This window comes from Crotalus tigris, unplaced genomic scaffold, assembly GCF_016545835.1.
Source record: "Crotalus tigris isolate CLP2741 ecotype Arizona unplaced genomic scaffold, ASM1654583v1 scf7180000023689.1477605, whole genome shotgun sequence".
Lineage (NCBI taxonomy): Eukaryota > Metazoa > Chordata > Lepidosauria > Squamata > Viperidae > Crotalus > Crotalus tigris.
The window spans coordinates 1,033,757-1,061,325 of NW_024100120.1; the positions used below are offsets into that span (position 1 = coordinate 1,033,757).

A 27,569-nucleotide genomic window follows, 5' to 3' on the forward strand; every position below is an offset into this window, starting at 1 on the left:
GGTTTCCCAGCAGGTGGCTGATCCATGTCCTCTGAACTTACCACAGCTAAAAGAGGCCTTTGCGATTAGGTGGGCGCTATTGAACTGGCGACACTATCTAGAAGGGAGCAAGGTGCCATTTGAGGTATGGACAGATCACAAAAACCTAGAAGCACTGAAAACTCCCCGCAAATTGTCACCAAAGCAAGTACGGCGGGCACAGTACTTTAACCGTTTCAACTTCACTCTAAAGTACATACCAGGAGGAAAGAACTTTCTAGCTGATGCACTATCCCGGTTACCCCAGTACAAAAGCAAACGAGAGCAGGTTAACGAGGCAATTATTCGCAATTCACAAACTGTTGCTCAACTTACACCTCGCAGGGTCCCCAATCCTGATAACCCTGGAGTGAAGAAAATAAAATGAGAGCTCCTCACTGACCAATGGTTCAAAGATAATCAAGCGTCCCTAACATGCAGGGATGGCTTGGCTTACAAAGGAGGGAAGTTATATTTGCCAGAAGCATTCCGTCTTAATGCTCTCAAACACAGCCACGATGTAAAGCAGGCTGGACACTTTGGATATTTGAAAACCCTACACCTCACCCACCAGCCATTCTGGTGGCCGGGGCTGAAAAAGGATGTGGAAAACTATGTAAAAAGTTGTACTGTGTGTGCCACAATGAAAAGAATCCCAGGGAAAACTGGAAGTGCTTCATTAGTTGGAACCCCAACATCGGCGCTTGATGATAATGACAGAGAAAGAAACAGGAAATTCTAATTGGCAGCAATTTAATGTTCCACTCCTGTGGGCAGAGGACAATCCCCCTGGATTTGCAAAATATGCCATGCCTGTTATGGTGGAACTAAAGCCACAGGCATATCCTGTTGGGGTGCCTCAACGATATTGTACTCCAGAGGCTGCAATTGCCATTCAAGAATTAATCCAAAAATACTTGATAGCAAAAATCATTAGAAAAATTCAGTCACCCTGGAATACTGCAATTCTACCTGTTCATAAGCCTGATGGACAGTGGAGACCAGCACAGGATTTATGCCCCGATAATAATTTGACCATAACCCTACATGCAACTGTTCCTAATCCATATATTCTTTTGAGCACAATACCTGCATCTGCTAAATGGTTTTCAGTCATAGACTTAAAGGATGCATTTTTCACCATACCCTTAGCTGAGAGTTGTCAGCCAATCTTTGCATTTGAATGGGCTAATCCAAAAACACAAGTTAAAACTCAATACACCTGGACCAGGCTACCACAAGGCTTTAAGAATTCGCCAACGTGCTTTGGTCAAGCTCTAGCCCAAGATCTTGCTTATTTAAAGTTAGTCAGACAAGAGGATTGTTCTCTTCAATATGTCGATGATGTTCTGGTAACTGGTCAAAACAGGGAGGATTGCTTTGAAAACACATCCAGACTGCTCCAACTGTTACAAGACTGTGGTTACAGAGCATCCAAAAAGAAAGCACAATTAGTTCAAAAGACTGTAATGTATTTAGGCTATGAACTATCACAAGGACAAAGAACTTTGGGCCCCCAGAGAAAGCAAGTGGTGTTACAGATTCCCATTCCCCAAACAAAACAGGAAGTTAGAGCCTTTTTGGGAATTACAGGCTTCTGTAGAATTTGGATTCCTAACTTCACTCTCACAGCTAAACCATTGTACCAAGTTTTAAAGGGACCAGAACCTCTTTTGTGGCAACAGGAACAAACCCAAGCGATGAAACACCTACAACAGGCCCTCACCACAGCTCCAGCTCTAGGACTACCTGATATATCTAAGCCGTTTTCACTTTATGTTTATGTGAGACAAAATGTAGCTTTAGGAGTCCTTACCCAAAAGCAGGGAAGTTGGAATCGCCCAGTCGCTTATCTGTCAAAGCTACTGGACATGGCTTCGCGAGGGTGGCCACAATGTTTACAAATTTTAGCAGTAGTTATGCTGTTACTGCAGGAGGCAAACAAGTTAACATTTTCAGCTCCGGTGGTTGTTTATACTAGTCATGCCCTGCAGACAATCATTGATAATAAGGGACATTTATGGATCAGCAATCAAAGGATGCATAAGATACAGGCTCTTTTATTAGAAACTCCTCAAGTTACACTGCAACAATGCTGAACTCTCAATCCAGCCACTCTAATGCCAACACCTGATTCAACTATGCCTGTACATAACTGCATGCAAACAATAGAACTACAATACAGACCAACCCTTGCATAATCCAGACTTTCAATGGTTTACTGATGGATCCAGCTTTATGGATGAAGGATTTAGAAACTCTGGTTATGCAATAGTTTCTCAAACTGCTACTGTCGAGTCAGCACAATTGCCTAGTCAAGCAAGTGTACAATTTGCAGAATTGTATGCCTTAACCAGAGCATTAGAAATAGCTGCAGGAATGACTTTAAATGTATATTCAGATAGTAAATATGCATCCATGCACATGCAGCAATCTACAAAGAGAGAGGATATTTGGACTCCACAGGCAAGATTATCCAATATGCAACTTTAATTAAAAGACTTATTAAGGCAGCACAATTGCCATCTAAAGTTGCAATCATCCATTGTCCTGGACATCAAAAAGACTCAAGCCTTATTACTCAGGGCAATAGGAAGGCAGACAAAGAAGCCAAAAGAGCTGCATTAGAAGGTTTCCCCCCCCCTTCAGTTAGACGTCACTAGGTTCATGTATTTAGACACTTACTTAGAACAACTTGATCCTACATATATGAAAGAGGAAAGCCAAAAATTGCAACAGGATGTACAAGCCAAACTAGTTAAAGGCTGGTACACCCTACCCGATGGACGCATTGCTGTTCCTTTGGCGCTCGCCTGCCCCCCTTATTTTTCAAGCCCATAAGCAACATCATTTTGGGAAAAACTGCATTATTACAGCAACTTGAATGACTTTTCTATCTTCCCTTTGCTTCTTCGCTAACAGCACAAGTATGTTCTCAATGTTCCACTTGTGCCCAAACCAATGCATGCCAAGGACCAGTAATACCACCTGGCCGACAACCAATCACTTATTTTCCAATGGACTGTGTCATTGTTGATTTTACTGATATGCCCAGAACCAAGAAATATGTAGCCTTGTTAGTTATAATCGATATCTATTCAGGGTGGATTGAAGCATTTCCAATGGTAAATAAGAAAGCTATACAGGTTGCCAGAATCTTTCTTAAAGAAATTATTCCTAGATTTGGTTGCCCTTCTAGGATTTCATCAGATAATGGCCCTGAGTTTGTACACCAAATCAATCAGGCTTTAGCCCAAGCATTAGGACTTATGTGGAGATTTCATTGTGCTTTTCATCCTCAATCGGCTGCTAGAGTGGAACGTGCTAATCACACAATTAAAACGCTCATTACCAAATTTTGTTTGAAAACTCACCTCCATTGGCCAGATGTTTTGCCTATGGCTTTGTATGCAATCAGACTGCCCCCCCGCACTAAATTACAACTTAGTCCTTATGAGCTCATGTTTGGCCATCCTCCTTGCCTATTTAAACCTGACAGTCAAGGCTGGCTGGACTTGGCTCATAAGGGGAGAATAGATCAACAGAAATTGTTACATCAGTTACAGCTTCATAATTTAGCTGTTTCAAATTTGCGCCATTATATGATGGAACAACAACCCCCTCCAGTGGTCACGGCAACACATGGGTCCAAACCAGGAGATAGAGTGTGGGTAAAGCACTGGAAATCAGATCCCTTGAGCCCAAGATGGAAAGGACCATATACTGTTGTCAGGTGTTCTCCTTTGGCAGTGAAAACCTTGGAAGGAAAGTCCTGGATCCACTGGAGTAGATTGAAAGCAGCTACACCTGCAGATCCAGTAACCTACAAGGTGGACAAGACTGACAAACCTTTATGTTCAAATTTACAAGAAATACAGCAATGGGTTCCCAACACACAGTGTGAACAACAACCTTGCTGAGACACCCCAGAAGCTGTCTCTCTACGCACGGTGGAAGATATGAGGATTCTACAGCTCGTAATATTTGTTAGTTATTTAATATGCACACACATTCCTACACAAATCAATGCAATGGCTACACAAGAGGTCATAACGCAGAAACCCTCTAATAAAAAATTATGGAGTAGCACACACAAAGAAAGAACAAAAGCACAGGGAAACCAAGGCTATCAAAACTGTATCAAGACTACAAAACAAGGAAACCAGATAACCAAGACTTTGATTTATGCATACACCCAATGCGCAGGAATCACTTGGCAAAAAAATTAATGGCCACCTTGCCACATCATCCTAGTCTATGGCCCGGCTACTTGGGCTGAGGATGGAATGTATGGATACCATACCTCTATTTATATAATCAACAGGATCATTGGGTTACAAGCGGTGGTAGAGTTAATCACCAATGAGACTGTGAAGGGACTAACTAAATTGGCCAAAGAAAATGTGAAATCCAGAACATATATCATGCAAAATAGGTTAGCCCTGGACTATCTTTTGGCCAAAGAAGGAGGGGTATGTGGAAAATTCAACCTAACAAACTGTTGCATCGAAATAGATGAAAGTGGAAAAGTATTGAAAGGCATAACAGACCAAATGATCAAGTTAGCACACGTTCCAGTGCAAACCTGGAATGGATTTAACTTGGAAGACGTATTTTCAGGATGGTGGCCAAAGTTACCAGGCCTACAAACCATCATAGTTATAGCAGTCTTGTTAATTCCAGGATGTATTTTGATTCCTTGCTTACTCCCCTGTCTTATAGCCATGATTTGGAGGATCTCAGAAAGTACAGCTCAATTAACTGCAAAACATGAAACAATGTTAGCTTTATGGGAATATAAAATGGTATGTTCAAAAGATCCTGAATCAGAGGCAGAAGAATGGAAGTTTAAGCTGGAAAACTTCCAAAGGGGGGAATGAAGTGGAATAAAGTGGAATAAAGTAGAATAACATAGAATAAAATGAAGAATAAAGTAGAATAATAATAATGATGATGAAAAATCATTATTCAAGTAAAATGATGTGTCTGCATAATTCCTGGAAGAAAGCTGTGTTAGCAAAAGCTGTGTTAACAATATGTGACTGACTTAATGCACATTGAGAAACATTGTATAAAGTAAAACTCTCTTCATTGTATGCCTGTGAGAAACTAACTGAATGATATACAATGTAGATTCCATGTGAGCTTCTTTGTTCCTGAGAAATGGAAAGTATAAAACTGTACCTTGAACCCACCCCCTTTGTTCAGAATTTGCTGTTGTTAACCGGCTTCTGTTGTTGTTGTTAATTGCGAAGTCGTGTCCGACCCATCGCGACCCCATGGACAATGTTCCTCCAGGTCTTCCTGTCCTCTACCATCTTCTGGAGTCCATTTAAATTCACACCTACTGCTTCAGTGACTCCATCCAGCCATCTCATTCTCTGTCGTCCCCTTCTTCTATTGCCCTCAATCTTTCCCAGCATTAGGCTCTTCTCCAGTGAATCCTTCCTTCTGATTAGGTGGCCAAAGTACTTGAGTTTCAACTTCAGGATCTGGCCTTCTAAAGAGCAGTCGGGGTTGATCTCTTCTAGGACTGACCGGTTTGAACGCCTTGCAGTCCAAGGGACTCGCAGGAGTCTTCTCCAGCACCATAGTTCAAAGGCCTCAATTCTTTGCGCTCAGCCTTTCTTATGGTCCAACTTTCACAGCCATACATTGCAACTGGGAAAACCATGGCCTGGACTATACGCACTTTTGTTGGCAGGGTGATGTCTCTGCTTTTTAGAATGCTGCCTAGATTTGCCATAGCTTTCCTCCCCAGGAGCAAGCGTCTTTTAATTTCTTGGCTGCAGTCCCCATCTGAGGTGATCTTGGAGCCCAGAAAAATAAAATCTGTCACTACCTCCATTTCTTCCCCATCTATTTGCCAGGAATTGAGAGGGCCGGATGCCATGATTTTGGTTTTCTTAATGTTGAGTTTCAAGCCAACTTTTGCACTCTCCTTCTTCACCCGCATCAAGAGGCTCTTTAGTTCCTCTTCACTTTCTGCCATTAGAGTGGTATCATCTGCATATCTTAGGTTGTTGATATTTCTCCCGGCAATCTTAATTCCAACTTTTGATTCATCTAGCCCTGCCTTTCTCATGATGTGCTCTGCATATAAGTTAAATAGGCAGGGCGACAGTATACAGCCTTGCCGGACTCCTTTTCCAATTTTGAACCAATCAGTGGTTCCGTGTTCGGTTCTCACTGTTGCTTTTTGACCCGCATATAGGTTTCTCAAGAGATAAATAAGATGGTCTGGTACTCCCATCTCTTTAAGAACTTGCCACAATTTGTTGTGATCCACATAATCAAAGGCTTTAGCATAGTCAATGAAGCAGAAGTAGATGTTTTTCTGGAACTCCCTAGCTTACTCCATGATCCCGCATATGTTGCCAATTTGATCTCTAGTTCCTCTGCCTCTTCAAAATCCTGCCTGTACTTCTGGTAGTTCTCGATCCACATACTGCTGGAGTCTAGCTTGTAGGATTTTAAGCATAACTTTACTAGCATGTGAAATGAGTGCAATGGTGCGATAGTTTGAACATTCTTTGGCATTGCCTTTCTTTGGAATTGGAATGTAAACTGACCTTTTCCAATCCTGTGGCCACTGTTGAGTTTTCCAAATTTGCTGGCAAATTGAGTGTAGCACTTTTACTGCATCGTCTTTTAAGATTTTGAATAGCTCAGCTGGAATACCGTCACCTCCACTAGCTTTGTTGTTGCTCAGATTTTCTAAGGCCCATTTCACTTCACATTCTAGGATGTCTGGTTCGAGGTCAATGACCATCTCATTGTGGTTATCTGGGATGTTAAGCTCATTCTTGTATAGTTCTTCTGTGTAGTTTTGCCATCTCTTCTTAATCTCTTCTGCCTCTGTTAGGTCTCTGCCATTTTGGTCCTTTATCATGCCCATCTTTGCATGAAACATTCCCTTCATATCTCCAATTTTCTTGAAGAGATCTCTGGTCCTCCCTATTCTGTTGTTTTCTTCTATTTCTTTGCACTGTTCATTTAAGAAGGCATTCTTATCTCTTCTAGCTACTCTCTGGAATTCTGCATTCAATTGGGTGTATCTTTCTCTTTCTCCTTTGCCTTTCGCTTCTCTTCTTTCCTCAGCTATTTGCAAAGCTTCCTCAGACAGCCATTTTGCTTTCTTGCATTTCTTTTTCTTTGGGATGGTTTTAGTTGCTACCTCTTGTACAATGTTGCGAACTTCCATCCATAGTTCTTCAGGCACTCTGTCTATCAGATCCAGTTCCTTAAATCTATTTGTCACCTCTACTGTATATTCATCAGGAATATGATTTAGTTCATACCTGAGTGGCCTAGTGCTTTTCCCTACTTTTTTCAATTTAAGCCTAAATTTTGCAACGAGAAGCTCATGATCTGAGCCACAGTCAGCTCCTGGTCTTGTTTTTACTGACTATATAGAGCTTCTCCATCTTTGGCTGCAGAGCACATAGTCAATCTGATTTCTATGTTGACCGTCTGGTGATGTCCATGTGTAGAGCCGGCTTCTGAATGTTGCACAAATAAACCTCTCTGTCACACCCTTTGGAATTTGTAAAAGTTCTTTTGTTTTCCACAAGATTGGCAGAGCAAAAAGTCTGCCAATCTATGATGCCAATCACCCCTGGTTAGTCTTTTGAGTGCTTCTTTGGTCGTCCTGACCATCCTTTCTGTTTGGCTGTTAGAGGATGGGTGAAACGGGGCAGAGGTGGTGTGTCTAATCATATTAGACCTTAGAAATGACTGAAATTCTGCAGCAGTAAATTGTGCCCCATTATCCGATATGATTACATCGGGTAAGCCATGTGTGGAGAAGATTCTGCACAGTTCCTGGATGGTCCTGGCAGTAGTCATAGATGGTACAGGTGCTACCTCAAGCCACTTTGAGTGACTGTCCACTACAATGAGGAACACCTGTCCTTGGAATGGTCCTGCGTAGACTATGTAAATCCTAGACCAGGGAGTTTGCGTAGTTTCCCAGTGATGTACTGGGGCTTGAGGCATTTCAGGTCTGGACTGTTGGCAAACCTTGCATCCTTTACCTTGAGCCTCAATATCTTTATCCAATCCTGGCCACCAGAGGTAGCTTCTTGCAAGTGCCTTCATCCTGAGTATTCCAGGATGACCCTCATGCAGAGATTCTAAGACTCTTTCCCTGAGTGTGTGTGGGACTACAACCCTACTCCCCCATAGAATACATCCCTTGTGTGCAGACAGCTTGTCCTGTCTTTTAATAAAACTCTGAAACTGTGCTCCAGGACTGGTTCCTGGCCACCCCCTCAGCACCCAGTTCAAAATTCTGCTGAGAGTTTTGTCGGAGGCTGTTTCAGCAGCCACATCCCCTGCGTGAAGGGGAGATTCTGGCAAGTCCTGAATTGACAGGATGCATGCAGCTGGTGTGGGGTCTGGCTTCGAGTTGGGCAGAGGCAGTCTGCTGAGTGCATCAGCATGGCCCATTTCTTTGCCCAGTTTGTGAACTAGACAGTAACTATAAGCAGAAAGAAAGATGGACCATCTCAGATGGACCATCTCAGCATCCCTGGAGATAGGACCTGAAAAGTTTGTTTGTTAATTGTGAACAGACCAAGTAGTGGGCAACCATAAAGGAAATCATGAAATTTCTTGATGCCGGCCATGATGGCCAGTGCCTCTTTATCTATTTGGGCATAGTTACATTTCGCCGGTGACAGTGTCCTTCAATAATAAGCTATGTGAGCTTGGCTCCCGTTGGCCATTAAATGGCTCATCACAGCTCCTATTCCATATGGAGATGCATCACATGCAATGCTGATAGGCAGCTTTTCATTAAAATGAATCTGATGACTGCTTTGAAACTGTTTTCATGGGTGCTAATCCAGTGCTGTGGTGCCCTTTTGTCTAAGAGCCTGTGTAGAGGCTCTGCTAATGCAGCCTTGTGAGGTAGAAAGACATGATAAAAGTTAAGTAAGCCCAGGAATGCTTGCAGCTCCCCTTTTGACTTTGGTCTGGGAGCCTGCAAGAGCTTTGAATCAGCTGGATGTATTCTGGCAGCATCGATGCAGAACCCCAGGAACTCTGTGGAGTTGACTCCAATTTGACATTTTTCCCTTTTAAGCTTCAGCCCGCTTCACGGAAGCGCTGAAGAACAGCCCTTAAGCATTCAGCAAGTATCTCTGCTGACTCCCCAGCAATTAAAACATCATCAAAGTAAAGGCACACCCCTGGAATGTTTTTTAACGTGTGTTCCATCACACTCTGAAAAAGCCCAGGGGTTACACTGACCCCAAACTGCAGGCGACAAACCTTGAACACCCCTCTATGGGTAACTATTGTTTGAGCCTCAGCAGAGGCATCATACACAGGCAGTTGCTGATAAACCTGTGCCAGATCCAGCTTTGCAAATAAGCGACCTCCTTGTAAGGATGCCAGGATATGCATGCTGCTGCAGTGCCTTATTAATAGTGCACTTATAATCAGCGCAGATGCACACCTTTCTGTTAGGCTTGACCGGTGTAACTATGAGGGTTTCCCACACACAGCTGTCAACGGGTTGCAAGACTCCCTGTTGGACAAGCTTATCTAACTCTGCATTAATCTTGGGCTTAAGGGCAAAAGGCACTCTAATAGCTTTACTCTGATAGGGGCTAAGGTTGGATCAAGGTGGAGAGCAATTGGTGCTCCTTTGTACTTCCCTAAGATGGGACTGAATACGTCTACAAACTCCTGGCAGGCAGCTGCCAAATCCATTGTTTTGGTTCTGTTGATGCCAGTCACATGGATGCCCAGGGCATCAAACCAGTCTAAGCCAATCAGGCTTGTTCTCTGGCCTTCCACCACCATGACACTGAGGGGACCCTCGAACTCTTTGAATGTCACTTTTATCATAGCTTCTCCTTTAACCACTACGCAAGAGTTTTGAAAATCTGTCAAAACTAAATCTGACTGCTTGAGTCTGACTTGTTTTCCGCCATTTCTGCAGATGAAGTTAAAAGTCTTATAGGAAATTATAGACACAGCTGATCCAGTGTCCAGTTCCATGGTGCATGGAACTCCTTGCAGCTTGACTTTTAGTCTAAGCTTTTCTTTTAAGGGGCAACGGGCTCCAGTTCTGAGGATGCTCCTTCTCCCGGAGCAAAACCCAACTCTATTCTGCCCCGGGGCCCCATTATCAATCCTGAGGAATTCTTCTTGTGGTGATCCCCTCTGGCGACCTTTACAGATGGTGGAGATGTGGCCTTGTTTGCCACATGCCCGGCACACAGCTGTGTGGAACCAGTATTCTGAGCTTTGTTGTCGTCTGCCACAACCGAGACAGCGGCTGCCTTTTTTCTGGGATCTTCTGTACCCGGTCAATCTCAATGTCAACGTCTGGGTCTTCTATTCTTTCAGATTGCTGATGATGCACAGTTGACTGGCTGGGCAGATTCTTTGAGGGATGTAAAGCCTTGATGGCTCACCTGCGGCTTCTTCTACCATCACCTCTTTTAGGGCATTCTGGAATGTCAGGGTTTCTTTAGCGAACCACCTTTGCTGTAAGTCTCTGCTTCACAAGCCACAGACTAGTCGGTCCCGGAGCCTGTCTTCTAGGTCGGAAAACTTGCAGAGCCGGGACGCTTGATGTAGGGCGACCATGAATTCAGCAATGGTTTCACCTGGCTGCTGCTCTCTCATCTCGAATGCATGTCTGTATGCAATAATGGACAAACATGGCTTGAAGTGCTCCTTGAGTCTAAGTTTTAAGTCAGAGAAAGTGACTGACTCCAAGGGAGCAGGAGTGACTAAGTTCTCCGCTATATCAAAAGTGGCTTGGCCACACACACACAACAAGGTTGCGGCTTTTAAGTTGCGGCTTCTCTGACCTGATTTGCTCTGAAATAGTTTTCTACTCTTGAGACATATGAACTCCATCGTTTGAGGCGCATTATGTCAAACTCTAAAAGCTTGCTGACTTTGGCCATTGTTTGGCTGTTTTGGCATCTCCAATGCCTTATGCTGCTAGGGCTTCTGTGAGTTTCTTAGGGATGGGTCCCTTAGGAAGGCGATACCTCCAGGTTTGCATACTGGCAGGTAGAAGGGGGGAACGTTGTTCCAACCAGGGTGCTGAAGCCTGGTCTTACCCCTTTTAGTGACTTAGCTGTCCTCTTCCTAGCAGCATAATCCCTCCTTTGTCACCACTATTGTGTAGTGGGAACAATGAGGCATTGAAGATACGAGGCTGAATTAACAGCTCTTTATTAGGTTCTCACAGAAGCAAGCTCTAACAGCTGCCTGACTTATATTTATACAGACCGCCACTAGGCAGCGGCCAATAAGTTTAAAGTATTCATTCGTGCCAAAAGCAGCTAGTTTAAGGTTATATAAACAGACAGTATATCATTCAAATAATGCAATCAGTTAACTGTTTCTTTATAACAGACCCTTTGAATTGCTTAATATACCATCTCAGAGAAGTGACTGTCCAGCCTCTTCTTAAAAATCGTGGAGGCAAGTTGTTCCATTGGTTAATTGTCCTCTGTTAGGAAGTTTCTCCTTAATTCCAAGTTGCTTCTCCTTTGATCAGTTTCCAACTATTGTTTCTTGTCCTGCCCTTTAGTGTTTTGGTAAATAACGTGCAGTGGTGGGATTCAGCCAGTTCGTACCACTTCGGCAGAACTGGTAGCTAATTTTTTGTTGCCCAGGCCCAGAATAGACTTCCGGAAGTGGCATCCACACAGAGAACTGGTTGTTCACATATTTGAATCTTGCCACTGATAACGTGACCCCACCTCTTCTTGGTGGCAGCTCCTCAAATACTGGAATACTACTATCATGTCTCCCCTATTTGTTCTTTTCTTTAGACTAGCCAAACCCAAGTCCTGCAGCCATTCTTCGTATATTTTAGTCTGAAGGCCTTTAATCATCTTAGTTGCTCTTCTCTGAATTTTCTCCAAACTTATCACTTTGTGATAAGGTAACCAGAATTGGCTGCAGTATTCCAGGTGCAGTCTTACTAGGGTTTTATAAAGTGGTACTAATACTACATGTGATCTTGATTCTATGCCTTTGTTTATACAACCCAGAATTGTATTGGCTTTTTTGGCTGCTGCTGCACACTGCTGGCTCATAGTCAAGTGATAGTCCACTAGGACTCCAAGGTGCCTCTCACAGTTACTGTTTTTAAGCCAGGTCTCACCCAATCTGTTCTTGTACCTTTGATTTTTCATGCCTAAATGTAAAACTTTGCTTTTCTCCACACTGAAACTCATTTTGTTGGATAGGGCGCATTGTTCAAGTTTGTCAAGATCTTTTTGGATCCTGAGTTTGTCTTCTGAGGTGTTGCTACTCCTGCCAGTTTGATGTCATCTGCAAATTTAATGAGTTCTCCTTCTTTTCCCTCATCTAAGTCATTTATGAAGATATTGAAGAGTACTGGGTCTAAGACAGAACCTTGTGGTACCCAATTGCTTACTTCTCTTCATGTGGATGTAGTGCCATCAAAGACTACTCGTTGAATACGGTTTTCCAGCCAGCCTCATATCCATCTGGTAGTGATGTTGTCTATTCCATCTTTTTCTAGCTTACCAAGGAGTAGGTTGTGGTCTACTTTATCAAATGCCTTACTGAAATCAAATGCTTTACTTGTGGAGCAAGTAGTGCTTATTTACCCACTGGTCCTAGGATTGAGGCAGTGGTCAAATTCAAATCTCTTATTTTTCCCCATACATAAAATTGTTGACTTTGTTTCTGATCTCATGGAGCTTAGATGCATTTCAAAGGATACAGTTTGGTCGATGATTACATTTATCCTTCCACCTTGCCAAAAAGTGTGATAACCAGCCCATATTAAAAAGGTAACATGATCTATTCATTGCCTATGGTGAAGGATAAAGTTTAGACTTGTTTACAAATTTGGGTATCTTTAATGAGAATTACAAACTGAACTTTGCTTCCAGCATGTTTTTCTGTATTAAAAATGGAAATAAAAATATTAACACATTATTAATATATTTTTGACAGGTATACCTGTAGAAGGTTATCTTCTGATGTATTATAGTACATTTAAATTGGTATGGTGTAGGGAAGTTTAATAACTTGGCAATAAGCTTTTATTTCCCTAATATAATATTATTTTTATTTGAAATAAAGCTAGGAAGAATATCATACTTTAGCAATTTTTTAAATGTTTCATAATTATAGCCAACTGAAATTAAAACAACCTAAATTTTAGAACTCCACTAATCAGCAATTATATTCTGTAATCAAGATATTGTGCATTAATATATTAAAATAAAATATGTTAACAGGAATAATGAAGAGAAGGATGAGGGGTGACATGATAGCATTGTTCCAATATCTCAGAGGTTGGAGTCAAGCTATTCTCCAAAGCACTTGAAGGCAAGACAAAAAGCAACGGATGGAAACTAACCAAAGAGAGGAGCAACCTAGAACTAAGGAGAAACTTCCTGACAGTTAGAACAATTAATCAGAGGAACAACCTGCCTCCAGAAGCTATGAATGCTCCAACACTGGAATTTTTAAAGAAGAGATTGGACAGCCAATTGTCTGAAATGGTATAGGGTTTCCTGCCTGAGCAGGGGGTTGGACAAGATGACCTCCAAGGTCCCTTTCAACTCATTGTTGTTGTTGTTGTTGTTGTTGTTGTTATAGAAGGAAAGGAAAACTTCCAAATCCAAATCACACTTAACTTGCAAGCTAAAATTTGGTTATTTTCATGAAAGAAGCAGTCTTGCCTTACAATTCAGCCAACATTTTTATTTAACTTTCCCATTAATAAAAAAAATCATCAGAGATTAATCAATCTGTCTTACTGTCTCTAGTCTCCTATCCTATTTCTTCTTTGCATAGTCATGCTAGTATGAATGTACAGTATATGCTTGAGCCTTCTGCCTACATGAAATGCATGACTATATGACTACATGAAGTGCATGACTATATAGATTAAGAGCAGATAACTTCTTAACTCCTACTTAGATTTGCAGGGTGATATCACCTCTGCCTACCATGCCAATTCTACTGCAATTTCCTCCCTGCCTTCACATTCATTTGCTGAATATTTGACAATAGATGCAAAACCTTTCAGTCAATAGTCTTGTTATGACTTTTCATTATTCTATGTACCAAGGTAGAAGTTTTATTACAGATAGAATGCCTGAAGCCTGAAGTTAGATCTCATATTCCTCCAAGCAAAATTGTATGCCATTCCAAAGAAATAGCCCCTAAATTACCTAGTTGTCTTACAATCCTACCTCCGTAAATATTTGTGATTTCACATTTAGCAATCATATATGTCATATTTAAGATGGAAATTTCCTTGGTGTACCATACCATGCTAGGAAGCATCTCTATTCCATAGAGTTCTGACTCTGAGAACCTATCAGTACATTGTGCAAAAAAATTGTAATGACTAAAGTTGCTGGCAGAAGCTTGGATATTTGAATGGAAGTGTTTTGGGCTAGCAATTAAAGTACTTTGGGTCCCTCTTCTAAAAGCTTCTAAAGTTAATACTATACGATCACTGATGCCACAATGACATAGTTCCCAGGGATTAAACCTTTCACTGTCCAGAAAAAAAAAATGCTGTAGTTGCAGATCATGGGACTTAGGGAGTGATTAGGAGAAACTATTCTGTGAAAAAATCAAGGCATCACTAGAGCACAACTACAGCTAGGTTTTTCTGTATCTCTTTCTTGCCATCTAGTGCACATCTGGATTTTGCAACTGAGATTTGAGGATTTTCCAAACAGATACATTAAAATGCTATTCACCATTTTGAGGCAAGAGAAAAATAATTTACATAAATTGTGCTACTCCACTACTATTCCCTATTTTGGCACAAAGATCAGAGAAGGTGTTATCCTTATTGATTTAATCAAAGCCAAGTTAAGGAAAGTTATTGGTGATTTTCCCTGTCTTTATTTCTACACAACTATCACTAACTATCACTTGTTATCAAGAACACAGTAACTGTTCACTCTCTTTAATATGTAGTGGGATAGCTAGAAAAGCTGTAGGTAGATCTTGAAATAGCAGCTTTAGTCAACTGTTAAATTATCCAGCTAACAGTCATCAACATGGCCAATGCAGTAACCATAGTTACTTATGTACAAACATTGTCCAAACATCATAAGAATTGCAACTTTATCATACTAGTCCTGGGATTATTCACTAGAATAAAAGTTTGCAATGCTCAGGAGGGAATCTTCAAAAATAATAGAAGTAAAAACACTAAAAAGATGGTGATATGAAAACCATTGTACTATAAACAGTATAATGTGCCTATAATATTGTGTAATGAGCATGAAAACTATGTCTAACTCTCTAACTCTTACAGAAAAGTTCTAAATATATATCTATAAAAGACCCATTGAAGACCACACAAGCATTCTGGAAATTTTCCATCAGAAAAGTGACAAAGTAAGCAAAACATTTTGGCTTCAGACTTGCAATTCACCTCACTCAACTCAACACTGTTGAGAAGTTTTATGACCTTTGAGATTTATTTTGTCCTTTATTTCATACAGTAGAGAAAAAGTCCTGTGGCATGTAGCCATGTTGTTGATACAGCCGGAACACAAAATATGAAGTAATAAAGGCAGAAAGGAAATTAGGCATTTGTGCAAAATTGGAAGCAGCAGTCCCTTGCCTAAGTGTCAATAGATTGTATGAAATGCAAAACACTTGTTCCAATCTGTTAACAATAGGGAAGAATTTGAAGTGATGGGAATAAAATGCTAGTTCAACAGGATTTGCTTAAACATTAAAAATTTCTGAAAGGGATATTATATGGTGGAACAGATTTCATAGGACAAAAAAAGCAAATGAAATTGCAATGGGTGAGAATGGAGCAGTCACAAATGTTGGGACTGTGTCCATTTCAGTTCTGGGAGCACAGTTTAATGTCAATTTCTTTAATTCTTTAATGTGAATTTTTAGCTCTGAAAATTTTCAGGATATATAAACATACATTTTCCCAGTACTATTGTTTTTAAGAAAGTTTTTTTTTTGCTTTTATTTTCATTTAATTTTGGTATAGATTGATCTCAGATTCTGTTGTCATCTGTACAAATGCCCAAGTCCATTTTGATGGTTCCTAAAAATCTGATCTCCTGGAATCTGTACCAAATATTTTTATATCTTTATTCTTGAAATGGGAAAAAATTATTGGATCCAACTCTGTGGATGAGCTTGACTTCAGATAGATTGACTTGGTCTACATCAGTGGTTCTCAACCTGTGGGTCAGGACCCCATTCACGGGGGTCGCCAAACAACGCAGTCCGCCATTTTTTCCCCCTTTTCCTTAGCTGTGCTACTCCCTTTTATTCTATTGGCTTTTGAAAGCCAATCGAATAGACTCTCTTGAATAGAGTCTAATTCTATTGGCTTTCAAAAGCCAATAGGAATTGTCCAGGCTGTCTCTGCCTTGCTGAGCCCGCCAAAAGTCCCATTCTGCAAACGGTGCTGCACCAGTTGAGTAGTCCTCGACTTACGACCGGTTGGGGGTTGCGGCATTAAAAAGGTTGAAAACCACTGGTCTACATATTCACTATACAATAAATTACTGTGGTTAAATTCTCAAATGATAATTGCATACCCTTGTACCCATACAAGATACCACTCTTTATTGCTATATATTTTTTTAAAAAATGCTTATTTCACAAAAACATTCCTAATTTTAATTTTTATTTCTAATTTCTAAAAGCTATGCATAAATATTTCATGTGTCTAATAATCCTTTAATATGTATACTAGCTAACTCAAGAAATACATCATTTCAATAGATTCCTATAATATGACTTATGAACATGTTATTACCATAGTTTGGGTAACATTTTGTGCCAGACCATGCTTAATAGACTTTATATTTTATGTTTTCAATGAACAACACATACAGGGTTGAGCCAAAGGCTTAATCACTCTTAATATAATAAAGCAGCACTTTAAAATATTATTAACCTCATCTGTCTAGATTTGGTACTAATAGACCATTGTGTGTGTATTGTCTTTATCTCTGCCAGTTATGTACATATTTATTAATCCACTCTTCCAGAAGAAAAAAATTCTAAAGGAAAACCAACAGTAACCTTCAAGTAAGTGGGCACAGGTTAGAAGGGCACTAATTAAATGTCAGACTTGACAGATTAAAATTATGAAATTTAAAATCACTGTGGAGCTCTTTGTCATTGTCAAATTAGGAGTCAGTGTGATGAGGGGAAGAGAAGTGAATGGTTTAATGGATTGAATGGGAATATGGTTTAGCAGCAAGCTTTTCTTGAATTCAGATCAGCCTGTAGTTCAGATCAAAGGGTGGTAGTTCAAGTTTACATTCAAAAAGAAAGGCAGCTTATCAGCATCAGTAATCACTGCAAGAATGAACATTTTATTATTTTTTAAAAAGCAAACAAATACAAAAAAGTCCTTTATCATTTTAGCGCTAGTGATACGATAGCAGTCATGTCACTTCTTTCAGCATATTTTCAAATTTTTCCTTCCTTCCTTCCTTCCTTCCTTCCTTCCTTCCTTCCTTCCTTCCTTCCTTCCTTCCTTCCTTCCTTCCTTCCTTCCTTCCTTCTCTTTCTTTCTTTTTCTTTCTTTTTTTTCTCCCTCCTTGCCAGCTATGAAGGAAAGTATAACTTTTACTCTAGATGTTTACTAAAAGGTAAGTAACTTATTTCAGTGAGTTTTGTTGCCAAATAATTGTGTATTGTATGGAAATTAGTAGTAACTTTAGTATTGCACAGCTAGCCAAGAGAATAGAAAAATGTAGGAAAATAAGTTTTAAAAATGAAACATGGTGTAGCAGATGTTACCATACTTTCAACCTAGTGAAAATGTCAGGCACATATGTGGTCTTTATAAAAAAGATGGAAACAATCTTACACTTAGGTACACTAAAAATATCTTAATTAACTATATACATAACAAACTAAGGATCCTGAGGTTGAGCCTTGAAAAAATTAAGCTTGTTTTGTAAGAAAAGTGAAATTTTGGAAAATCACTATCACATTATTAATTTTGCCCATTTGATGACTAATCATAGCTTTAGGAAGGGCAATTTGTATTGAAGAATCTGCATGGATTTTTCCTTGAAGAAGACAACTTGTTTGAATCAAAGGGCTAGTGGTATTTTTAGGTCTTTCTTGATTTTAAATAATCATAGATTACAAATTCTTGTTTATATGAGTCTCTATTGTATTTTATCCTAATAACATTTTATTTGGTGTCCATGCATTTATAAGAGCAAACAGGGAAATGATGTCTTTTTTGGAATGTGGCTTTTTCTGCTATATATTGTCTGTTATTATTACCTCTAATTACATAAATATGTTGAGAGATGCAGAGTAAAATTGCACAAATATTTAATATTCTAATCAGTTTGGGCCAGTTTGGATCATAACATAAATTTTAATTGATTCAGATACTTCCTGTGTATTCAGATATACATTTTAAGGTTCTGAAACCATTGACATCTGTTATGGATATTCCATTTGAACCGATTTTGGTGTCCAAATCAAATTGGAATTGATTTGCATATTTGAATCAACTCCCATATTGTACTAGGAATTTATGTGTTGGATCTGATTCAAAGGATGAAAAAACAGCTGCCTTGGTATTGTGCACAAGAGCTTTATAGATGAGGATAGATAGAAATGCCCTAGTAAATATGTCAATTCATAACCTACCTTTATGGATTTATTATCAATAAAGTGGAAAAGAAATATATTTATAAAATATATACACATAGACATAAATACAGTACATCAATTTTAATGCTGCAACTATCTTGGCTAGCTCCCAGTATGTCAGAATCCAATTATATTTCATCTCAACTATAGAAAACCCCATTTCTGCCTTCCCTGGATTCTACCATATGGGGAAGGGAAGGGGGTGAACAAAGGGGCTTTATGGGCCTCACTTCCTTCAGTACACTTCAAAGAGATTGAATGTGGATATGGCCAAAATCACTAACCATAAGAATGGGGCTATTACCTTTCATGTAGTTCCCTCTGAAGTCTCCATCCAGCCGGCAGTAAGGAAAAGGGGGTGGGAGTGTAATGCCTGAGACTGTCGCTGGAAGAAGGGGGTGATTGGGTGGGGCTACTGGGGAACCCCTTAAAACCTTGAATGGGAGAGCTTGGACTCCAAGTCCTGTCTAGAATGCGTGCAACCATTTCCTCTTAATAAAGGATGCCTGTTGGAAGAATTATTCCAAGAGTTCTGTCTTCTTAAGATGCAAAGTGGGGTGGGTCCTTACATTAGACAGGACTTGCAAAATTAATCCACCTGGAAGGGAGACCCTTGCCAGGGGATTTTGCAAAAAATTACCATGTCAGACAATGGAGCAAGAAAAGGGGGAAACTCCCTGGAAAGAGAGCCACTGCCCCAACTGGAACCATGCCGGATGTTGGGATCCGAGAGGTCAGATTCCTCAGGAGAAGAAGTGGTGGAGACACGGGACCACAAGCCTCGATGGTCAATGGGCATTGGAAAGAAAAGTGAGTGGGGAAAGGAATCAAGAAAGGTGACCCTGAGACAGGGGGGGGGCAAGCAACCAGAATGGAAGCAGGAGATGGAGAACTCCCTGCATGCAAGTGAAGAGGGAGAAAGCTGGGCACCGTACTCAGACTGGATCCTAGAGAAAGCTATTGATCTGATGAAGAGAACTCTCAGCTCCCTAGGAGAGGAGAATCCTGAGCCCTACGGCTGCCCCAGGTCCTGGAGCCGCAAAGGGAGAGACATCGAGGGAGAACTAGAACCTGCAGCCCCAGGGACATCTGCTGATCCAGTAGTCCCCACCCCCTGCCGAACCACAGATGGCGATCTGGACAGAAGACACTACCACCAGCAACAGAGGCACCAATCCATTCCAAGACGTCCACTGTTGGAGGTGAAATTCAAAGGGGAGCCAACACGCTTGGGGTTTTTCCTAACCCAAGTCCTCAGCTACATGGAGCAATACGGGCAGGACATCCCCAGCAACAAAGCCCGCATCTGGATCGTGCAATCTGCCCTGGACGGACCGGCTGCAGATTGGGTGGTGAACTTGCACGACTCCAATGCCCCGGAACTCAACGACTTCAACTGTTTCATGTCCTCTCTGAGAAGACAATTTGAAGACCCCCTGGCTGATTGCAAAGCCTGCAAAAGGATAAAAATGATGAGGCAAAGCAAACTCCGAGTGGTTGAATATACACAAGAATTCTGGGCCATTGCCAGCAAACTGAACTGGCCAGAAGACATCCTCCTTAGCCATTTCAAAGACGGACTAAATTATGACTTATATGATGCTTGCCTGCCCCGAGGGGACCCACACCAACTTGAGGAATGGTATGTCTTGGCAGAGGAAGCAGAGATCGACATATTGAAGAGACACCGCTAAGGAAAACAATGGAACCGCTCCCCGCCTGAGCTGACACACGAACGAGTGAAACCATTGGCTACAGCCAAGAAGCAAATGGGGTGTTTCAAGTGCGGAAGAGAAGGGCATCGAGCTGTAGAATGCCGCTCCAAAGCCCCCCAGCACAACCCAGACAGATCCCCAATCAGCTAATCCGGAAAGTCTTCAGCTAAGCCAAAAGAAATGGCCATGAGAATAATGGAAATTGTGGAACCCCCCACCTCTGCTCATCAGGGGGAAAGAACTCCAGCCTACACCGCAGGGCCAGTGAACGCCTCAGATTACAGCTCGGAGGGTGAACCCCTGGTAAGTGGACGCATCGCACCCATCCTCAAAACAGTGACTATATTAATTCCCCCCATGCCCGAAGTCGTGAAGGTGAAAGCCTTAATAGACTCTGGCTGCACCCGCTGCCTCATTAGCCTGACACTAGTGGGGAATCTGGGCATTCTATCGAGGAGACTGGAACAACCAATCTCATTTGGCCAGATAGATGGATCCATAGGAGGGGGGGTGCCAGCTACCCTAGCCACTCTACCAATACACCTCTCCCTGGGCAAACATGAGGAGGACATAACGTTTGTGGTGACCCCAGGCATGGAATGCCCAATGATCCTAGGGATGGAATGGTTAAAAAAATGGAAACCCTGGGTAAATTGGAGGACGACAGAAATCAAATTCCCGAAGGGGGACCCTATGGACTTAAAATCCCAAGGGGGGCTACCAGAATCAAGAATAGAAAAAGCATCCATGGGAGAGGAAAATGGACTAACATAAATACCAGAGGAATACAGAGACCTTGCTGAAGTTTTCAGTGAGGAGAGGGCGGATGAGCTCCTCCCCCTCCACCGACCCACAGACTGTGCCATTGAATTCAAGCCTGGGGCAAAACTCCCAAAGCCCAGATTATACTCCATGAGCCCAAAGGAGAAGGAGGAAATGGAAAATTCATTAAAAAAAACCTAGAGGGAGGGTTCATTGAGCCAGCCAAGCCTAAAGTGGGTGCCCCGGTCCTCTTTAGAGAGAAGAAGGATGGCTCTTTACGCTTATGCGTGGATTATAGGGCCCTGAATACAATCAGTGAAAGCAACCTATACACTCTGCCCCTCATGAAAGACATGCTGTCACACCTCTCGAAAGGGAATTTTTTTTTCTAAACTAGAACTAAGGGAAGCTTACTATCGTGTGAGAATTAAGGAAGGGGATGAATGGAAGACCGCACTTAACTGCCCCATGGGGTGCTATCAATTCAAAGTCTTGCCATTTGGATTACAAGTTTGGAAACAGATGAATAGTTCCAGAAAAACAAAAATGTGTGCACAATGAGAGACGGATTGCCTTGGGTAGGGGAAAAGTTATATATACCAACAACCAAAGAGTCACTTTCATGCAGCTTTAACATGACACAAAATCAGCAGGGCATTTTGGATTTGTAAAAACTTTACACTTGATTAAACAGCAATTTTGGTGGCCATCAATAAAAAAGGACATAGAAAGTTATGTAGCCAGCTGCCCAAAATGTGCTACTGCAAAGAGGTTGCAAGGGAAATCACCAGGACTATTACAAACAGTGGCAAATCCCTCAGCACCCTGGAGGGAAATAGCCATGGATTTTATGGTGGAATTGCTAGAAAGCAATGGGAATACTGATGTCTGGATGGTCACAGACTTGTTTTCCAAACAGGTGCACTTTATCCCTTGCCAAAAGATTCCCACTGCAAAAGTCTTAGCAAAACTTCTTGTCCAGCATATTTACAGATTGCACGGGGCATCCCAACGCATCATCTCTGATAGGGAAGTGCAATTTACATCTGCATTTTGGAAGGAATTTTTATCCCTTTTAGGAACCACTCAGGGACTGACATCCAGCCACCACCCTCAGTGGAATGGGGGGGCTGAAAAAATGAACTCAGTACTTGAGCAATATTTGAGATGTTTTTTGAATTTCCAGCAAAATAATTGGACGGACTTACTCCCTTTTGCAGAAGTTGCCTACAATAATGCAGTCCACTCCAGCACAGGTTACACTCCTTTTCAAATAGCCAACGGTCAAAGTTTTAACCCCATGCCAGAATTAACCCGAAACAAACCAATGATCCCATCACTGAAAGAATGGATGGAACAATTACAAGACACCTGGCCAATAGTTAGAAAAGCACTAGATGAAGTTTGGCAGGCATACAAAGCACAAGCCAATAAAAAAGGGTTGAGCCTACACCATTCATTATAGGAGAAATGGTGTACTTATTTGCAAAATACCTAAAGTCCCTACAGCCCTGTAAAAAACTTGGACCAAAATATATAGGACCTTTTCCAATTAAAAGAATCATAAATCCAGTAACAGTAGAATTAGAATTACCCAAAAATCTCAGGCAAATACACCCAATTTTTCATTGCAGCTTGCTGAAAAGAGAGCATCAGTCACCTCTACGGCCAAAAATCCCCCCCCCCCCACCACCTCCAATCGTGGTGGAGGGTGAACAACATTTCGAAATAAAGGAAATCTTTGACTCTAGGAGATATCATTGAGCGACTCAGTACCTTTGCCTGGAAACACCTCCCTGCCTCACAAAACGAGTGGGCCCATAAACGTCATGTCAGAGCCCCGAAGCTATTAAAGAAGTTTCACACAGAGTACCCTAACAAGCCTGACTAACTTTTATACCTGTTTTGTTTTCTTTCAGGTGGATCTGTTTTTTTTAAGGGGGCAGGATGTCAGAATCCAATTATATTTCATCTCTAGTTATCAACTATAGAAAACCCCATTTCTGCCTTCCCTGGATTCTGCCATATGGGGAAGGGAAGGTGATGAACAAAGGGGCTTTATGGTCCTCACTTCCTTCAGTACACTTCAAAGAGACTGAATGTGGATATGGCCAAAAGGACTAACCATAAGAATGGGGCTATTACCTTTCATGTAGTTCTCTCTGAAGTCTCCATCCAGCTGGCAGTAAGGAAAAGGGGATGGGAGTGTAATGCCTGAGACTGTCGCTGGAAGGGGGTGATTGGGTGGGGCTACTGGGGAACCCCTTAAAACCTTGAATGGGAGAGCTTGGACCCCAAGTCCTGTCTAGAACGCCTGCAACCATTTTCTCTTAATAAAGGATGCCTGTTGGAAGAATTATTCCAAGAATTCTGTCTTCTTAAGATGCAAAGTGGAAGTGGAAAAGAAATATATTTATAAAATATATACACATAGACATAAATACAGTACATGAGTTTTGATGCTGCAACTATCTTGGCTAGCTCCCAGTCATATAATCAGGAAGAATTTTCAGTGTCTTGCTGTAATTTACAAACTTTTAAACACTCTTATAAAGTTCAGTCAAACTATGGCAATGATGGAGTTATTATTAGTTGTACATTGAGGCTGTGAATCTAGGATTTGTGTTATCTTGGTGGTACAGCGACTGATCATTCAGCTCTGAGAATATGGTGATCTTTATTGATTCACATTAGTTGAACTGTGCAGATTCTCATAGAGAAAAAACAATCATATTTGACAATATTGATAGGTCAAATATGTTTCTCGTTTTATTGTTGGGGCGTCATACTAGGTTAAATTAAAACATTGTTTATTATTTAAGACATGGCAGTTGATTGTCATTTCATTTTCTTTCTCTCTCTCTCTCTCTCTTTCCTTTTTTTTCTCTCTCTCTGTACTTTTGTGTATTTTTTACTAATATCATTCTCCAAATTTTAGTGATTCCATGTCCTGTATATATTTTCAATATTACAAGGAGTTAGGTAGTGAATATTACCATATATTTGTTTAAATACAGAAAAGAACTATTTAAAAAAATAAAAAAGACAAATAAAAAGAACAAGAAATGACTAAATAAGGGATTAAAATATTATAGAGGTTACAGTTTTCCCATATGAATTAAATATGAACAATAAAGAGAATAACATTATATCAGACTATGAACCACTATTAAGTTTTGAATTAAGAATAAATATCAGTAATCATGCTCAATACAGTATACAGAACCGTTATATTCATGGGTACCCACAAGCAAACCAAGATACCATCCAAATAATAGCACATATATGGTGAGTTCCATTACTTACTTGTGTCCTGATAGAAGTTGTATTAGTTTACATCATGATGTTTTATAAAGCATATTTTGTTAACTGCCCTCATATGATTATACCTTATTAAATCTTCTTCCAATTCAATAATGTGGGGTAGCAAATTATGAGGGTTCTAGAAATATGCCAGAGCATATCAGCTTTTTTGGCTGATATTCTGTTTTCAAGTTTCATAGCAGCATTTCTATGGTGATTGTAACATGTGTAGCTGTAAGATAACAACAAGGAAGTTCTTCTTTGTGGCTTTATGAGCTCAGCAGTATGACATGTTGGCCTAGGTGGTGAAAGATAAAGCAATCATGCTATGCTCATACTGTGCTTGTATGTTGATGTATAAATATATTCAACTGGTTTTAATTTGAACCAAAAAAATAGATTATGATTTGTCTCCAGGAAACTGATGGTAGACTAATATTCTTTATAATCAGTCTACTTAATATTCCAAACAACTGTAAATGTATTCTTTCATTTCTCTCTTCTTGCTTTCAGATTCTGAATTTTGAAATAAATAAAAAAAAGAATTTGAATTATCTTTAATCTTTGCAGAGAATGATCCTTCCAGTTGAGAGCTATGCATATTGGTAGACTATACAATTGTATTATTTGCATTGACATTAGGTTGATTTCTGACTTATATATGCAAGCTGAAATATGTATTAAGAGACGGATGAATGGATGGATGGATGGAAGGAAGGAAGGAAGGAAGGAAGGAAGGATTTGTGCCTGCACTATAATGCACCACACTGCATCATTTGCAATAAGATCTCAATAATAATAATAATAATAATTTGATTTAAACACTAACAAAACAAGCATTAACTAAGTCCATTATTATATATAACAAAAATAAAAAAAACTATTCTCACTACCCTTATGCATCCATACTATATGGAATTAGCTTGCACATCTTTTGTTTGCTATGGCAATCATAGTTCAAAATCTTCTACAAAAACAAGGTCTCACTTTATTATAGGGCACAGACATTCAGTGCGCAGCTTGCAATAAAGAAATTAGCAAAACCAGAAGCTGCAATTCTATGGAAACACTCAAAAACAAAGAAAATTTAAACTGACAAGATCCAATTAAATTTAATTACACAAGCTGTATTTTCATTTTAACTGACACTTTTTATTAAGGAGCCACATGCACAAAAGCTAAGAACCTGGGCCAAATTGTATCCCAGTAATACACTTATCTTATGCAAAATTCTGAGTATCTAATTTTCTCCAATAAAATTAGAGACATGGGGTTTGTAAAAGGTCTGCTTTGTCTGTTATCCTAAACCACTGTTTGCAACACACTCATAAACTTTATTACCTTTTACATCACTGTTTAGTGGATCTACAATGTTCTCACTGTTCGGGCATTAAAAACTTTTGTTTTGAATTACATATATTTTCTACTAATATACACATCAGTGTTTTCATTACTGTGTGCCAGTTTGGTACAGGGGATAAGGCATCAGGCTAGAAACCCAGACACTGTGAGTTCTAGTTTCACTTTAGGAATGAAGCCAATTGGGTGAACTTATGTGAGTCATTCTCTCTCATGCCTAGGAAGCAGGTAATGGCAAATCATTTCGGAAATTTTTCCAAGAAAACTGCAGATGTAGTCCAGACAATAGCCAGGAGTTAACACTGGGCACAAAGCAAACAAACACAATTACCATTAAATAAAACTGGATAAATCACATATTAGGAGAGAAAAGTAGGAATTCAACCAAAAAGCAAGACTGAAGAAATGCCATTTGTTTTCTTTTTCTTCATCCACACCCCCAATTTTAGCACTGCTCACATGGTCCTTTTAGGAATAATATGATTTTAAAAACCCAGTATTTTATTTGGCCATACACTGTAGACTAATAAGGGCATTTGGAATTTTGAGACAATGCTTTGAACATTGGGCCTGGGGTTGATGTCCCCGGGGGGGGGGGCGGGATACGATTGGGACATGCCATATGAATGCACTTATTTTACTGTTTTATTGTTATATTTATTGTTTTAATTTTGTACGCCGCCCTGAGTCCCTAGGGATTGGGCGGCATATAAATTTTATTAATAAATAAATAAATAAATAAATAAATATTCAAAATGGCTGCTGGAAGAATTTTCTCATTCATAAAATGGCAGGATATAACCAATGAAGCAATGGATTATTAACCTGTTACAGAATGCTCTTGATAATCTATTTGTTGTTGTTTTATGAGCAGGTAAGCACTCTTCCAAAGTGCTTAGGCTGCAATATACCATCATGTTTATTTTCTAAGAAACCAGATGGTTTGTTTTGCGGGTCCCACTGCATGCCTGGTGCTGATGCCTGGTGCTTTGTTTTGCAGTATGATAATATGCATGCATCTCTTTTTCTATGTGTTTGTTTGTAAGGGGTAGTAGAGTCGAGTCCGTCTGGGAACCTGCCAGGTACCAGGATGATTTTACCAACACATTGGGACTTCTAAGTATCAACATAGAGTTTATATGAACTGTCTATTGTCTGATAACCAGAAGGGGCAGGTTATTATTTCTAGAAGGAAGCAATTATGATGTTGCCCTTTATTTATCCTTGTCAGACAGATCAGACACCCCTACGGTTACAAGAATGCTACCTCATTGTTGTAGAGTATAATAACAAAATCTTGAAAGCCTGCCAAAGTTTCTTTCTCCCTTCTCTTAGACCAAACACACTCAAGATTTCTCAGGACTGAGTTGTCATTTTTCTTCCCTGAAAAGCTTATCCACTCCTCCAACAAGATTGTCTGCACATTTCTTTACAGCCCCTTCCAAGTGATCTCAAGCCATCTATTTTGCTCCACTTCTATAGAACACTTTTTTCTATTATGTAAGGACCCACCCCACTTTGCATCTTAAGAAGACAGAACTCTTGGAATAATTCATCCAACAGGCATCCTTTATTAAGAGAAAATAGTTGCAGGCATTCTGGACAGGACTTGGGGTCCAAGCTCTCCCATTCAAGGTTTTAAGGGGTTCCCCAGTAGCCCCACCCAATCACCCACTACTTCCAGCGACAGTCTCAGGCATTACACTCCCACCCCCTTTTTCTTACTGCCGGCTGGATGGAGACTTCAGAGAAAAC

The 27,569-nt window shown here is 40.4% G+C and overlaps 1 long non-coding RNA gene across 1 annotated transcript in view; it reads right to left on the reverse strand.

The window, feature by feature from the left end:
• The window catches only part of LOC120297781, a 104,819-nt gene extending 80,200 nt beyond the window's left edge, over window positions 1-24,619 (reverse strand). Inside the window, exon 1 of the long non-coding RNA XR_005553882.1 lies at window positions 24,459-24,619. This is a non-coding gene — a long non-coding RNA (uncharacterized LOC120297781). The remainder of the gene's footprint in view (window positions 1-24,458) is intronic.
• Window positions 24,620-27,569: the final 2,950 nt, after the last annotated feature.